Below are 11231 nucleotides of genomic sequence, written 5' to 3'. Positions count from 1 at the left end.
TCTGACTCTTTTGCGGGCTCTTGTGACTCTCCGATGAGTTGCTTCCAGAAGTCTTATTATGAATATTTGTGCTTTTGTCTTATTGTAAACTTTTATGTGGTGTCAAGCTGATATATCATCAGGAAGCCTGCACTTTTCGGAAGTAAAACATAGGAGGACTGGATCTTGGGAAGAAGGGATGTAAGGGGAAGCTGGGAGAAGTGGAAGGGAGGTTAAGGGTGGAGTGTATTTTATGAGAGAATAATAAATATGAAAATAAGATACTTAAAATATCTGGAGAATATGTGTTTTTACTGTTTCCTCTCAAGGGAGGAGGAGTTTAATAACATTAATTATCAATCTGAAATGCCTTGTGTCCTATAATATCAACTGTGTATGTTCTAGAGTACTTATGCTAGCCAATCAAAATTATCACAAACATATCTGATTAGTTGATAAGATTAAGTGGTTTTTTTTTGTTTTTGATTTTGTTGTCTGTTATTGCTGTTTGCTTTTTTAGAGTCTATTCCTATAATTGGGAATGCAACTTCTTTCGCTATGTACAATTTTTTCTGACAGATTGCACATTCAAGCATGGTTAAAGGATACTGAAGTTCAGATGAATAAATGTGCTTTACTCATTTTGTTCTCGTTATACTTTCTATGTGCAGTTTAAATTACTGTTTTCTGCGGGAGGTGTATTTTGAACCTGCCTTATTCTCCCATGGCTACTAAACTGCCAATAACTATGGACAGTGTGCTGGTCTCTATTGATTTTTTGTTTTGACCAATTACATATTCTAAATTCATAGTGACCTTTGGATTTATTTCTCTGTGTATTTGTTCAGTTGCTAATGGTGCAGTTACAAGCCAGAGTAATACGGTTTATTGATGTTCATCATAAATTTCAGTATCTGGACAAGCAAATCTTTTCATATTTATATATTATAATTTAGACTTGGTTTAAAAAGATTTAAATTTTAGATAATAGTTCCCAAATCTAGAAGGTAAACCTGAAGTCTTACTAGCCTATACCTAAAGACTTATTAGCTTATCTTAAGTTTGAACTGAATTCAAGGCCATTTGACACTTTTAGATTATTAATCTTTTTAACCATTTTTCAGCTGTTCAAATCTCTTCATTTCTGTATGAAATATGAATGCAAATGCAGTTTAACATTAATATTACATAGTTACTATAAATTATTCCATGATTTACTAATACATATGTCCAATTTTCTACTCAGGATGCAAATTAATTGTTTATTATATTCACTGAATTATTTTATATGTCACAGAGTGATTCTGAGAAGTAATTTTACTTGTGAACTTCTACATACTTAGCTGCATCTATTCATCAGTGTCCCAGTAATTGCACAATTCTTTCACCAAATGTTGGAAATTACAATATCCTAAATCACACAGCATATTACAAAACATATTCTTAATATGGTTTGTCTTATTAACAAGTTATTCTATATAAATGGTTTTATGTCTCTCAGATTTTAAAAACACACATCTTTCAACCATGATGAAGCATTTCTAACAATGAGAAATTATAGATAAAAATAAAGGGCACTTTTATTTTTGAAACAAGTTCTATTATCTATTATGTAGCTCTGGCTGTCCTGGTTGTCAACTCTCTATTTAGAGCATGCCGACCTTGAACTCACAGAGATCTACCTGCCTCTTTCTCTAAGGTGCTGTAATTAAAGGTGTTAAACCCCAAAACTAGGATAAAGGGCATTCCCTTGAAATAAGGAAGTGCGATGAAACGAAACATATTTCTATATGTTTAAAGTTACATTTAAACTCCGGTAATTCTTATACTTACTTTATGCTTTTCCAAAGGTTCAAAGTGTCTTCTTTGTTGTACTATCTAATTATTTTAAAGAAGGATCTTTAACTGAAAAATTAAATGAAATATGAGAGATCATTAGATAGGTCAATTTCTTTTTATGAGTTGATTAATTTAAGTATTTGCTTTTTAAAATGAAATATAATTAGATCATTTCCTCATTTCAACTTATTGTCTTTCCTGTCCCTAACCTCTCCAATATCCTCATATAACCTCACTCAATCTCAAATCTCTGGATTCTTATTCTTTAACTGTTATTGCTACATACCAACACACACACACACACACACACACACACACACACACACTCTAACTTAATCTGCTCAGTGTTGACTGGACCTCGAAAAATAAATTATTCATTTATTGTTTCCTAGCAATTGACCATATGGCTTAGTTGATGGTTTGCATAGTGCCTTGTTTGTGTGTTTTCAGTATTTAGAGAGCTTTTATGGAGTATCGTGCTTTAGAAGATTAGCTTTAGCCACTTAAATTTAGAATGTGTTCAGGCTTTTTGCTTTTTGTTGAATGTACATAATGTTTTGAGTCCTTAAGTAAGCTGAACTGTGATTTCAGATGTGTAATTATCTAATCAATTATATAGTTTAATTTTAATAACTTACTTATAATCATTATTACTATTATTATTTTGATTCTTGAGAGTATAATGTAATTACATATTTTAACCCTCTGATTAATTAATGCACCAAATTATGAATTGAAGTAATTGATTTTTAAATAAAGAATTACATTTATACATATGTTATTATTAGAGATTCAAATTGTAGAATAATTCACTTAATCACAATATAATGTCAAGTTATTTTAGATATATTTGTGGAAATTTAAGTTATTTGACCAATGTAAATATATGCTCAATTTATTTACAATATTAAAAAATTATTGGAAGAAAAAAATTGATATAATAACCTGAGTAATACTTTTTTCATTTTTAAAAAATTCTCTAATCTTTTCTTACAGTGCAGTCTTTATCCCCCTCCAGGTCTACCCTCTGAGTGTTCCACATCCCATACCTCCTTTCCTTCAACGCTGTCTCCGAGAAGATGTTCCCACTCCCTACACCCCACCTCCACCCCACTAGACCTCCCCCCTCCCTGGGGCCTCAAGTCTCTTGAGGGCTAAGTGCACCTTCTCTGAGTCCAGGCCTAGGAATTCTCTTCAGTATATATGGTGGGTGCATCATATCAGCTTGTATATGCTGCCTAATTGGTAGCTCAGTGTCTGAGAGATCTCTAGGGTTCAGGTTAGTTGAGATTATTGGTCTTTCTATAGGGTCACCCTCCTCCTCAGCTTCTTCCAGCTTTCCCCTAATTCAACCACAGGGGTCAGCAGCTTCTGTCAATTGGTTGGGTGTAAATATCGGCATCTGACTCGTTCAGCTGCTTGTTAGGCCTTTCAGAGAGCAATCATGATAGACTCCCTTTTGTAAGTACACCATAGCATCTGTAACAGTGTCAGGCCTTGTAGCCTTCCCTTGAGATGGATACCAATTTGGGCCTGTCACTGGATCTCCTTTCCTTCAGTCTCTTCTCCATTTTTGACCCTGAAGTTCTTTCAGACAGCAAAAAATTTGATACAATAACCTGGGTAATATTTTCAATACATCTGTATTCAAAACAATTCAAACTAACTTCTCTGCAGTTGTAGATTTTGAAATCATTTCCGGTTTCACAATAAACAGAAGGAAGGGTATTATAATAATAATGATGCCCGCATTTACAGTAAAATTTATACACAAAATTTAAGAAGGAATAATATGCAAAATAGATACTTTATTAGTATAACATATTCTCACAATCCTAGTACATATGATTAAGTGCATGCCTTAGTCAAAGTTGTTATGTTCATAGGTAGAGCATACACTCACTCCATGGCACAAGGCTTAGGTGTGACTGGAATAACTTATAATCCCTTTTTAGAATTTATGATTTGTATAAAAAGTGTTCAAAGTGAACAAGTATTGTATTTGGTGTGTCTATCCAGTACACAGGTCACAGGTTAAATTTTCTATGTGATGAACTTTCTTCTATTCTTAAAATGTGAAGCAAGATAAAATTACTAGTAAAGGACTCTTCATGAACAAAGGAAGAAATTTTATATGTATATTTATAATATTTGTATATTTTATATTTGGTATATATTAAAATATATATAATATGATGATATATTATATAATACATATAAATAAATATTTTACATCTACTACAATTCTATTTTATTATTTGTGTTTGAATATAATTCACTTACTAACAATATAAATTTATAAATTCTGTGGAATATGTTTCTTCTTGCTTTTATCTTTGATGTCTATGTGTATAAAAACACAAACATTTATGCATGTATTTGTAGGTGTGTTTATATGTGTGTGTGTGTGTGTGTGTGTGTGGTGTGTGTGTATATTCTCACTAGTATCCCTTGTCAATAACTTGTTCCAGGAAATGTCATGGAAACCACATTGTCTTAGTTAAATTTTTATTACCCCTAGAAACAAACAAACATGCAAGCAAGTAAACACAAACCAACAACAGAAAATCTATAACCAAAAATAAGATTGTGATGAAGAAGTTTATGTAGCTTGTACATCCCTGGAAACAGTCCATTAATGGACTCATGGCATGACTTAGGAAGCAGGACCACTTGTAGAGGAATTTTAATTCAGCAACATGGGTGGTCTGGCAAGGTATCACATCCAAAGACATGATCTATGAAACATGTCTTTAGTACAAACCTTTAATCCCGGGCAGTGATGTCTAATTGGGTGACAGATAAAGTGTCTAATCAGAGAAAGATTTAACAAACTGTGTCAGAGATAGGATACACTCTCTCAAGAGAACACATCTGAAAGAGGAAACATAAAACCAATAAGGGGAGAGGGGAGGTCCAGTGCAATATGATGCAGTCGCTTTAGTCTGGAGGAGTTCAGCGCTGAGTAGAGCAGTTCAGTTGAAAACAGTTCATCATAGAGCAGAATGTCTGAGTTTAGAGTAGTTTAGTGGAAAACAGAGCAGTCTTAACATGCAGAGCAATTCAATTAGATGCCAAGAGAAGCTAATTTGAATCAGTCAGTTTGGAGAGGAGTTTGAGCCAGAACAGCTGAGTTGAAGCAGCAAGTTAGCATTCAGTAAAAGATAGAAAGGGTGAGTTTATTCAGCAGAAAGTCTTGGAGGCTTAAGTGTTCTTGGTTTAATATAGCAGATGGGGGATAGAAGCTTCCAGGCTTAGGACTAAGGATAGTTAAAGAGAAATGCCCAGGGTCTAGGGCTCTCATCTATTCTCTTTGCCTGAGTAAATGAAAGCTACATTTACAACCACCTATGCATATTACTTATTGCCTTGTACCATGTCTTGCTCAGTTTTCTTACGTATACTGTCCAATCACCAACTGCACATGGATATTACCAACGTCAGTGGACAGAGTCATCCCATTTCAATACTGATTAAAGTAAACATCTTACAGTCTTGACTACAGGCCAAAAGCCCGTCCTCAACTCATGTTCCACTTACGATACAACTATTTGTGTTTGTGTCATAGACAAATAAATAAAGAAAAGAAACATACATATTTTATTTGCTTTGTAATTATAAAAAAACATTGTACTGGATTTTATATTTTTATATTTTTTTCATGAGGAAATGTTTTTGTCTGCAATTTCTACTTTGAAAGTAATAAATGGTAAATATTTACAGCTCTGACTCATGAAGCCACTTTGTAACATAAGACATAAAGAAGACCAAAACACTCATGCCAGAATTGTTAATATCAGCGAGGATTGTGCGATATTCTCGGTTTCTGCCTTTAACTTTAGTGTTGTTTTTCTTTATGTTTACCTTTGATTTACAAATAACTCTTAATATATGCTGGAGTGTTGGGTCATGTTTAAGAGTACTCACTTTACTTACTGAGGCCTTGGGTTTGTTTCACAAAACCCACATGGATATTCAGAACTGCTTGTAACTCCAGTTCCACTGAATCTGACATTCTTTTCTGGCTTCTGAGGGCTACATTGTGTACACAAAAACTCGTAAAGGCACATACACCTGCATATAAGTAAAGCAATAAATAAATCATTAAAAATAATCTTGAAAATAATACAATTTTCCATTACAATATTCACTTTCTCCAAACACAAAGAATATTTGACAAGATAAATGTATTTAATTGTTTTATTATCTCCTCTTTCTTATAAAAGCAACTAATTTTCTCTTTTTCTTTGAAACATAACAGATAAGAGACAGTGGTATTTATTAAAATAATAGATAGAAAATTTGCCATTTTCCAGTACTAAGTGTTTTAAATGTGTTTTTAAGTAGCCATAGCAATACTTCTGAAGGAATATGTAACTTTTTCCCTTTCTTTCATTGTTCAGCAATTTCCTATTACATTTGTTTATCGCCTTTAATTTTCAGCATTAAAAGCTTTTGATACATTGAACATCAGAAAGTTTTTTTTTTGTATGACCTTAGCTCAACAGTTGAAGCTTCCTTAAAAAAATCACCACAAAACCTTGATCTCAAGCTACAACAAATTTACTTTCATAATGTGCATGTCGGTTGTCATAGAGACAAACAGTCATTGCTTACAATTCCAGAGCCTTCCTTGCTATTCACTTGTTTCTATTGCATCTGCTTCCCCTACCTGAATGACTAAAAGTACTTTATGTTTATCACTTTGCTCTTGATCTATAGAAATACCACTGTCCAAATTTAGTTATTATTCAGAAAATAATCTGAGTGATAGAACTTGTAGAAAAGAGACCCACAAAGAGCCTAAGTTTTGTTTCCTGTCTGCCAGGGTGTTGATCCTCAAACAAGAAAATGAAATGTCTGAACTTGTGTATAAGATACACATAGTTGGGCCAGGAGTGGTGATACATTCCTATAATCCTAGTGGTCGGGAGACAGAGGCAGCCTGATTTCTGTGAGTTCAATGCTAGCTTGGTATATAAAGTGGGTTCAAGGACAGCCAAGGCTGTTATATAGAGACACCAACAAAAGAAAAAGATAATCATGGGAGAATATTGGATAGTCCGTTTAAGTTATTAAATAGGATTTATTCAAGAAACCCATGGCTGGCTATATTCTGGTAGATGTGAATTGTAGGAATCTGAAATACCCTTTTGTGCTTAAACGAACCTCAGGTTGCTGATAGGTCTTTTTCCACTCTCCACAGAAATGTCAATGTGTTTTCTCAAATACGTACACCAACAAAGGGTACACATCTTGAAAGGCATCAGATTCATATTTCATCATGTACACTGCTGATTTGACAACACATCAACTTTCCTAGAGAATCATGAGCAGAATTACCATTATAAAGAAAAAAAAACCTTCCTATCTCATTTGGGATTAAGAATATGTCTCATAACTCATGAATATTCATGAAACTTCCTTAGTACAGTAATACAGAACTCATTTTTCTCTCCCTCTTTTGAGAGTAGTCATTTCTAATCTCTCTTTGGAGTACTTGCTTTCTTTGTTTTGCTAAGTAAACCTCCAATTTAAAATTCTGTGCTTTTTTGTTTTATTCTTTCCTTCAAGAAGATATAGCCACTCTGACCTATGTAAGATGGAAAATTTCAGTTGTTTTGATTTTCATTTTCTTGATGATTAAGAACTTCCAATACTTCTTTAAATGCTTCTCAGCCATTTGAAATTCCTCAGTTGAGAATTCTCTGTTTAGCTCTGTACCCCATATTCAGTTGGATTATTTGTGTTTTGGTGTCTAACATAATGAGTTCTTTATAAATTTTGGATATTAGCCCTGTTACATGTAGGGTTAGTGAAGATTCTTTCCCAATCTATAAGGTGCTGTTTTGTACCATCAACAGTGTCCTTCACCTTACAGAAGTTTTTCAGTTTCATGAGATCCTGTTTATGAATTGTTGATCTTAGTGCCTGAGCCATTGGTATTCTGTTTAGGAAATTGCCTCCTGTACCAATGCATTCAAGGCCTCCTGCACACACATAGGAGATGTGCATATCAATCTTCTGTGAGTTCCAATTAACTGGAGTGAGGGGGCTATCCCCAAAAGTGTTGTCTGTCATATGTTCTTCTAGCAGCGCTGCCTTGTCTGGCCTCAGTAGGAGGTGAGACTTGATGTGCCAGAGTATGTGTGTGGGAGGATACCCATGGGTTCCTCAAAGGAGAAGGGGAGAGGAGAGATGAGGGAAGGATTGTAGGAGGTGGTAAATGGGAGGGCAGTGAGCAGGATGTAAAGCCAATAAAAGATTAATAAATAAATAGATGAATAAATAAATAAATAAATAAATAAATAAGAAGGACATATCCACAGTATCTTCTATTACACTGATGATTTGCTCAGCAACCTGAGCTTTGGCTGTAGCCTTGACAATGTTATGAGTCATGCCTTCCTTTAACAGAAGAGCGTTCTCATTTACAAGTACGAGTCATTAAAGAGTCTGGTAGATTGTGGTGATTTCAAAGTAAGGTACATCAGAGCAACAATGACATTTATTCAACACTCAAATCATGCCAATTTTCTCCAGAGCTAGTTTTAAGGACCACACACTTCTTAATTTTAATTTCTTTCTTTCTTTGATTTCCTTGTGGTTCCTACTCACCGTTTTAAGGGAATCAGTTACATAGTCATTTTATGTTCACTAATAGTTCTTAAGAGGAAAGATGATAATGACGGTGATATGGGAGGGCTTGGAGGAAGAAAATGGAAAGACAAAATGATGTATTGTATTATAGTATCAAACAGCAAAGAAAATAATAATAATAATAATAATAACAGATGTACATTTGTGCAGTCTTTCCATGTCCTATAGGAAGCTGGTCTACCAAGAATAATGAGAAAACCTCTAGGGGGCAGTGTTGCTTTATACCTCTAAGTCAAGTAGACAGTTCTGACCCCAGCAAGTTGTACCATACAGGAGACTCAATGAGTAGGCTATATTTAGAAATTTCATAGACATATTTATGTCACAGGTGTCAGATATTAAATTCGCACCTTAGTAATAACTAACATGTGGTGTTTTATATCATGACTCTTACAGACATTAATTTAAAGATATGTGAATAGGACTTTCTATTATATTTTTATAGTTTTCAAATACTGAATATATGATATTAAGCCTATGTCTGTCTTTAACCGAAAGTGTTTGATTTTTATAAAGTTTTTCTTCCGTAGTGTTTTATTGCCCATAGGATATTTAGTATGCTATTTCAATAATTTAATTTTATATGCTATTAAAATTATTGTTGAAGCAAATTCCTTTGATTTTTTTTAACATTTTGATAGCACAATATTTGGTGTATTAGGAAATAAAGTCATTTGAATGTATTTAACTCACCAAATATTTTCTTTTATAATAAGACAGAATAGCTTACCTTAAAAAATAATTAAAATTTCTTTCAAATGAAGTGCACAGTGGATAAAAATAATTATGCTTTTAATAATTTATATTGCACTTATTTATTTTGGCAATCTAAAAAGGTATTTGATATTAGCTACAGAGGCAGTTTTAAATATAGTAAAACAAAATATATAATTATATGCCTTATAAAACAAAGAGGAAATATATATTGATTATAGTTGGCTAATTCAATTACAGCAGTGCCTTTCTTAGTAATGTGTCTCCAGACTGAGTTTTCTCTATTTTACTCTCATACATTCTACAGAAAAATGATATCAGATAAAGCAGTGGCTCATCCCCTCACTCTCATGCACTCTTTAGGAAACATGGTAAGGTTCCTTGTCCCAGCTGTTCTTCTTCGGAAGAAATCTGAACCATGACAATAAGTGCCAGGCCGAGCAGCTATCTGTCATGAGGTCAAGGACTCAAACACATACTTCGTGAATTGATGTGTGACCTTAGACATCAGTAAGAACTGAAGCCATCTCTGAAGATTTCTGTATGCAGAGACATTATCATATTGCATGAGGGTCTGATGGTGTCTAATGCAGAAACAGAATTACAAGTAGCATGTGAGGAGTCAAATTTAGATTAACTTCAGCATCTTATTATATATCAGATAATAATGTAAACAGTTTTTCTGTCTCACGTTTACAAGAGAAACAGTAAAGCTTAGTAATAGTTATTTGAATGCATATAGTAATATATGGGTGATCTACTGAACGCATAAAACCTTGTTATCCTGGCTACAGTAAACTTTGGCTACAGATAATTTACAGCCACGTGTGTTACTGAAAAGACTTCATGACAATATCTAATTACTCTGTGCTGTGGTAGTTCCCACTTGTGTCTTGCTTGTTTCTCCATACATTGCAAGCAGAGAAAGTATGTTTTGTAAGGACGGATACACATTAAGCTCATTTGTAATGAAGAGATATGTCATGTTTATATGAAGAATTTATTTTAAAGTGTTGGAAGACAAGCATATAATCTCCATTAGTACCAAGTGCAGCCAAATCTGTTGCCTCTGTAAACAGTTTGGCTGTCTTTGAATGAGGCATCATCAGCTGTATTAGTCCATTGCATGTGAAGTTGATTGCTGTGTCTTTTCTCATGTGTCTTCCTATGGAATTTTATGACAGCGAGAACTAGCTTATGGACTAACTGATATTAAGTTTGTTTTAAAACTGCAAGCTATAAATGAATAAACAAATATGCAAACAAACAAATACATAAATATCAGTTTCCTTTCTATTAACGAGTCTAATATCTTCTTTCAGTAGCAGTATTACTATGGCGGATGAGTTTATTAGCTTGAAGTTCAGGTAAATACTCAGATTCTTTACCATTCTTGTCTTATCAGTAACTGCAAGCCAGGATTTCCTGGAGGACAAGCAGAATTTGCGTTCTTAATGCAGAAAACGTTTTGTTTTCTTACTCAATTCTGATTCTCTTTTAGTCACAGTGATGATAAAAAAAAAAAGTACTTTTCAGTTCAACTCTCAGAACCAACAGTTTTCCAAGTAAATTTGTACCTTAGAATATTCCTACCGTGTATGATGGGACAGATTCTGCAAGTTCCTGTTTGTTTATGGAAAACAGTTTCATAACTAATATTTTCAAGCATTTTCTAGCAGTAAAATTATTTAAAATGTTAATATGGTAAATGAATGTGCTGTAATGTATTAAGTAGTTGATTTATCAATCAGAGTTTTATCAAGGAGAAACTCCTAGAAAGGATGAATGAAAATGTAATAAGGTACCTGATTTAATGTACTTGTCTCTGGGATCCTTAATCATGAGATTATATTCATACATGCCACAGACATGAAAGAAACTTGCTCTTGTTTCATGCTAGTAGGCTGAGGCAGCCTGTAAATGATATATATGAACCACAAATGCACGTTCACTGTTCTAAAAGAAGTACTGAAAAAAAAAAAAAACATTCTGGGGTTGGGAAGATTACTCAGTGGGTAATATATTAGCCATGTAAGCAC

Source organism: Grammomys surdaster, unplaced genomic scaffold (assembly GCF_004785775.1).
Source record: "Grammomys surdaster isolate TR1022 unplaced genomic scaffold, NIH_TR_1.0 65, whole genome shotgun sequence".
Lineage (NCBI taxonomy): Eukaryota > Metazoa > Chordata > Mammalia > Rodentia > Muridae > Grammomys > Grammomys surdaster.
Note: the sequence above shows the minus strand (reverse complement) of the source record.